The sequence below is a fragment of the Rhinopithecus roxellana genome, chromosome 6 (genome assembly GCF_007565055.1).
Source record: "Rhinopithecus roxellana isolate Shanxi Qingling chromosome 6, ASM756505v1, whole genome shotgun sequence".
NCBI classification, from domain to species: domain Eukaryota; kingdom Metazoa; phylum Chordata; class Mammalia; order Primates; family Cercopithecidae; genus Rhinopithecus; species Rhinopithecus roxellana.
The window spans coordinates 147330513-147337407 of record NC_044554.1 but is presented as its reverse complement, the minus strand read 5'-3'; the positions used below and the strand labels follow the sequence as shown (position 1 = coordinate 147337407).

Below are 6895 nucleotides of genomic sequence, written 5' to 3'. Positions count from 1 at the left end.
AGCAAGGCCTACTGCCTCTATAAACTCCACCTCAACAAAAGGCAGCAGAAACTTCTGCAGACTTAAACGTCCCTGTCTGACAGCTCTGAAGAGAGCAATGGTTCTGAGAATGGCGTTAGGGTTCTGAGAATGGCGTTAGAGTTCTGAGAATGGCGTTAGAGTTCTGAGAATGGACAGACTGCCTCCTTGAGTGGGTCCCTGACCCCCAATATAGCCTAACTGGGAGACACCTCCCAGTAGGGGCCAACTGACACCTCATACAGGCGGGTGTCCCTCTGGGGAAGGATCAATCAGCAATATTTGCTGTTCTGCAGCTTCCACTGGCAAACCACGTCTGGAGTGGACCTCCAGCAAACTCCAACAGACCTGCAGCTGAGGGACTTGACTGTTAGAAAGAAAACTAACAAACAGAAATGAATAGCAGCAACATCAACAAAAAGGACAACCATACCAAAATCCCATCTGTAGGTCACCAACATCAAAGACCAAAGGTAGATAAAACCACAAAGATGGGGAGAAACTAGAGCAGAAAAGCTGAAAATTCTAAAAACCAGAGCACCTCTTCTCCTCCAAAGGATCACAGCTCCTTGCCAGCAACAAAACAAAGCTGGATAGAGAATGACTTTGACAAGTAGACAAAAGTAGGCTTCAGAAGGTCGTTAATAACAAACTTCTCCAAGCTAAAGAAGCATGTTCTAACCCACTGCGAGGAAGCTGAAAACCTTGAAAAAAGGTTAGACAAATGGCTGATTAGAATAAACAGTGTAGAGAAGACCTCAAATAACTGATGGAGCTGAAAACCATGGCACAAGAACTTTGTGATGCATGCACAAGCTTCAGTAGCCGATCCAATCAAGTGGAAGAAAGGATATCAGTGATTGAAGATCAAATTAATGAAATAAAGTGAGAAGACAAGATTAAAGAAAAAAGAGTAAAAAGAAATGAACAAAGCCTCCAAGAAATATGGGACTACGTGAAAAGACCAAATTGGTTTGATTGGTGTACCTGAAAGTGATGGGGAGAATGGAATCAAGTGGGAAAACACTCTTCAGGATATTATCCAGGAGAACTTCCCCAGCCTAGCAAGGCAGGCCAACATTCAAATACAGGAAATACAGAGACCACCATGAAGATACTCCTTGAGAAGAGCAACCCCAAGACACATAATTGTCCAATTCACCAAGGTTGAAATGAAGGGAAAAATGTTAAGGGCATCCAGAGAGAAAGGTCGGGTTACCCACAAAGGGAAGCCCATCAGACTAACAGCAGATCCCTTGGAAGAAACCCTACAAGCCGGAAGATAGTGGGGGCCAATATTCAACATTCTTAAAGAAAAGAATTTTCAACCCAGAATTTCATATCCAGCCAAACTAAGCTTCATAAGTGAAGGGGAAATAAAATCTTTTACAAACAAGCAAATGCTGAGAGAGTTTGTCAGCACCAGGCCTGCCTTACAAGAGCTCCTGAAGGAAGCACTAAACATGGGAAGGAACAACTGGTACCAGCCACTGCAAAAACGTGCCAAAATGTAAAGACCATCGATGCTATGAAGAAACTGCATCAATTAACGGGTAAAATAACCAGCTAACATCATAATGACAGGATCAAATTCACACATAACAATATTAACCTTAAATGTAAATGGGTTAAATGCTCCAATTAAAAGACATGGACTGGCAAATTGGATAAAAGAAGACCCAGGGCTTCTTCTCCTGAAGGGGCTGCAAGAGGGAAGACTTAGCCATGTTGTCCTTGATCAAAAGGGTGATCAGCACCACAAAAGCCCCAGGGGCCATTGGACCCTACAGTCAAGCTGTGTTAGTCGACAGGACCATTTACATTTCAGGAAAGATAGGCATGGACCCTTCAAGTGGACAGCTTGTGTCAGGAGGGGTAGCAGAAGAAGCTAAACAAGCTCTTAAAAACATGGGTGAAATTCTGAAAGCTGCAGACTGTGACTTCACTAATGCGGTGAAAACAACTGTTCTTCTGGCTGACATAAATGACTTCAATACTGTCAGTGAAATCTACAAACAGTATTTCAAGAGTAATTTTCCTGCTAGAGCTGCTTACCAGGTTGCTGCTTTGCCCAAAGGTAGCCAAATTGAAATTGAAGCAGTAGCTGTACAAGGACCGCTGACAACAGTATCACTATAAGTGGGCCAGTGCTTTGTAGTCTGGAATTGTTAACATTTTAATTTTTACAATTGATGTAACATCTTAATTAACCTTTTCATTTTCACAATTGATGACAATGTGAGCTTGATGAAAATATCTGAAGTTATCGGCCGGGCGCGGTGGCTCAAGCCTGTAATCCCAGCACTTTGGGAGGCCGAGACGGGCGGATCACGAGGTCAGGAGATCAAGACCATCCTGGCTAACATGGTGAAACCCTGTCTCTACTAAAAATACAAAAAACTAGCCGGGTGACCTGGCGGGCGCCTGTAGTCCCAGCTACTCGGGAGGCTGAGGCAGGAGAATGGCGTGAACCCGGGAGGCGGAGCTTGCAGTGAGCTGAGATCCGGCCACTGCACTCCAGCCTGGGCGACAGAGCGAGACTCCGTCTCAAAAAAAAAAAAAAAAAAAAAAATATCTGAAGTTATTATGGAAATACCATATAATAGGGAGAATTGAACATGAACTGAAGATTAGAGAAGGTATCCAGTTCTGTTTTAAATTATACCTGCATTACTGAATATAGGAAAGAGATACCCATTACATAGTTACTCAATAAATAAAAGAGAAATAACAGGTAGGAAAGAAGAGTAATTATTCCTGAGAAATAATCAAGAACATATCTAAATCAAACTAATGATGTGAACGATTTAGTTTTCATGTCAGGTATGTGATTCTGCTCTTACTTGAGTAAAATTTAAGTGTTTAAATTTGAGGTCAAGGAGAAGAAAGTGGACCAAAATTTAACACAGATAATATTTTTCTAATGGAAATACAATAGACATGCAAATTTCAAAAAAAAAAAAAAGTCAAAACCCATCAATGTGCTGCATTCAGGAGACCCATCTCACATGCAGAGACCCACATAGGCTCAAAATAAAGGGATGGAGGAACATCTACCAAACAAATTGAAAGCAAAAAAAAGCAGGGGTTGAATCCTAGTCTCTGATAAAACAGACTTTAAATCAACAAAGATCAAAAGAGACAAAGAAGGCATAATGGTAAAGGAATCAATTCAACAAGAAGAGCTAACTATCCTAACTATACAGGCACCCAATACAGGAGCACCCAGATTCATAAAGCAAAGTTGGTTTAACATCCAAAAATCAACTGGGGTTGATTCTATTGATACTACATCAATAGAATAAGGACAAAAACCACATCATCAGCTCAATAAATACAGAAAAAGTATTTGACAAAATCTAATACCCTTTAATGATGAAAACACTCAACAAACTAGGTTAGAAGGGAACTTCTTCAACCTGATAAAAGATAACTATGAAAAACCCATAGTGAGTGTCATACTTAACGATGGAAGACAATGTTTTCTCCCAAAGATTAGGAACAAAACAAGGATGTCCATTCTTGCCTCTTCTATTCACCATTGTACTGAAGGGTCTAGCCAAGGTAATTTGGCAAGAAAATGAAATAAAGTATATGCAGATTGGAGATGAAGAGGTAAAACTATCTCTATTTGCAGGTGACATGATCTCATATATAGAAAATCCCAGGAAATCCATTTAAAAACTACTGGAAATAATAAATGAGTTCAGTAAAATCAATTGTATTTCTGTGCAGTAGCACTGAGCAAGCAAAAATTATATTAAAAAAACTGCACTCCAGCCTGGGTGACAGAGTAAGACTCCATCCCCCAAAGCTAAAAATAAATAAAAACAAAAAGGAAAACAATTCCATTTATAATAGTACCTACAAGAACAAAATGGCCAGGCACGGTGGCTCATGCCTGTAATCCCAGCACTTTGGGAGGCCAAGGTGGGCAGATCACGAGGTCAGGAGTTCAAGCCCAGCCTGGCCAACATGGTGAAACCCCGTCTATACTAAAAATACAAAAATTAGCCGGGTGTGGTGGCACATGCCTATAGTCCCAGCTACTCAGAAGGCTGAGGCAGGAGAATTGGCTGAACCTGGGAGGCAGAGGTTGCAGTGAGCCGAGATCACGCCATTGCACTCCAGCCTGGTGACAGAGCAAGACTCTGTCTCAAAAAAAAAAAAAAAAAAAAAAAAAAAAGAATAAAACAGCAGTAAATTTAATAAAAGAAGCACAAAACTCATACTCTGAAAACTACAAAATAATGCTGAAAGGAATTAAGGAAGACCTAAATAAACAGAAAGCATCACATGTTCATGGATTAGATGTGCTACTATCGAAAGGCAATATTCCCCAAATTGATCTGCAGATTCAACATCATCCTTTTCAAAATCCCTGCTGACATCTTTGTAGAAATTGATAAGCTGATCCTGAAATTCATAAAAAATGTAAGGGACACAGAATAGACAAAACAATCTCTATTTTATCTTTTAAAATTTATAATCGACATAAAATTGTGCATATTAATGGAGTACAATGTGATGTTTCAATGCATGTGGACATTGCATAATGATAAAATCAGGATAATTAGCATACATCCATCATTTTAAACATTTATTATTTCTTTGTGGTGATAGCACTCAAAGCCCTCTCTTCTAGCTATCTTGAAATATACAATATATTGTTATTAGCTACAATCACTCTACTGTGTAACAGAACACCAGAACTTAATTCTTTCTGTCTAACTGTAACTGGCTAGATGTTAGCTAACATCTGCCCATCCCTCTTCTCCCCTTCCTCACTCTCTGGTAACCGCTGTTTTACTCTCTATTTCTATGAGACCAATGTTTTTAGATTCCACATAAGAATGAGCATGTGTTTATCTTTATCCTTCTGTGCCAGGCTTATTTCACTTAACCTAAAGTCTTCCAGGTTCACTCATGTTGCTGCAAATGACAGAATGTCTTTCTTTTCCTCCCTCCCTCCTTCCCTCCGATCCTCCCTCCCTCCCTTCTTCCTTTTATTTTTATATTTTGAGACAGCGTCTCACTCTGTTGCCCAGGCTGGAATGCAGTGGTGCAATCATGGCTCACTGCAGCCTGAAACTCCTGGGCTCAAGCGATCCTCCTACCTCAGCTTTCCAAGTAGCTGGAGACTACAGGTACATGCCACAACACTTGGCTAATTTTTTTTTAATTTTTAATTTTAGTAGAGACGAGGTTTCACTATGTTGCCCAGCCTGTTCTCCAGCTCCCAGGCTTAAGTGATCCTCCTGCCTCAGCCTCCCAAAGTGCTGGGATTGTAGGTACGAGCCACTGCACCTAGCCAATGACAGTATTTCATTCTGTTTTATGGCTGAATAGTATTTCAGAGTGTGTGTGTGTGCATAAAATTTCCTTTATCCATTCATCTGTAGATGGACACTTAGGTTATTTAATATCTTAGATATTGTGAATAGTGCTGTAGAAATATTGGAGTGCTATCTCTTTGATATACTGACTTCCTTTCCTTTGGATATATACCCAGTAATGGGATTGCTAGATCATATAGTAGTTCTATTTTTAATATTTTGAGTAACTTCCGTACTATTTTTCCATAATGACTTTCCATAATACATTCCCACCAACGGTGTCTAGCAATTCCATTTTCTCTACAGTAGCTCATTATTATTTTTTGTCTTTTTTGATAACAACCATTCCAACTGCGGTGAGGTGATATCCATTGTGGTTTTGATCTGCATTTCTCTGATGATTAGTGATGTTGAGCATTTTTTCATATGTCTGTTGGCTATTTGTATGTCTTCTGTCAAAACAGCCTTGAAAATAAAGAAAAACTTGGAGTATCACATATCCCAACTTCAAAACTCACTACACAAAGCTACAATAATCAAGACAGTGAGTTATTCTCCAAGGATAGATATATAGATCAGTTAAAAACAAAAACTGAGAGACCAGAAATAATCCCCTGAATTTCTAGTCAATTGATTTTCTTGACAAAGGTATCAAAACAATTCCATGGGGAAAAAATAGTCTTTTCAACAAATAATGTTGGAAAACTTGATATTCACATGCAAAAGAATGAAGCTGAACCCCTACCTCACAGCATATACAAAAATTAACTCAAAATTGATCAAAAACGTAAATGTAAGAGCTGAAAGTATAAAAATCTGAGAAGAAATATAAGGTTAAATCTTTGTGACCTTGGATTAAGCAATGAGTTTTTACATATATATGACATTAAAGCACAAGGACAAGAAAAAACAGATGAACTGGACTTCATCAGAATTACAACTTTTATGCTCCAAAAGATACCATCAAAAAAGCAAAAAGACAACCTACAGAAAATTTCCTAAATCCCACATCTGGTAAGGGATTTGTATCTAGAATATATAAAGATCAATTACAATTCTATACAGTAGTTCCTCCTTGTCCATGGTTTTGCTTTCTGCAGTTTTAGTTACCCACAGTCAACCATGGGCTGAAAATATTAAATAGAAAATTCCAGAAATAGGCAATTAATAAGTTTTAAATTGCAGGCCATTCTGAGCAGTGTGATGAAATCTCATGCCACCCCGCTTCACCTCACCAGATAAGTGAAGCATCCCTTTGTCCAGCATATCCATGCTGTGTCCTCTACCCACGCATTAGTCACTTAGGAACCTTCCTAATTATCAGATCAACTGTCAAAATATTTCAGTGCTTGTGTTCAAGTAACCTTTGTTTTACTAAATAGTGGCTCCAAAGTGCAATTGTAGTGATGCTGGCATATTTTTATAATTGTTCCATTTATTATTAGTTATTGTGAATCTCTTACTGTGCCTAATTTATAAATTAAACTTTAACACAGGTATGTATGCATAGGAAAAAGCATAGTGTATATAGGGTTTGGTAC

The 6895-nt window shown here is 38.9% G+C and overlaps 1 pseudogene; it reads left to right on the top strand.

Annotated features, from left to right (window-relative positions):
- Positions 1–1743: 1743 nt before the first annotated feature.
- LOC104681886 lies at positions 1744–2157 on the top strand (annotated as a pseudogene).
- Positions 2158–6895: the final 4738 nt, after the last annotated feature.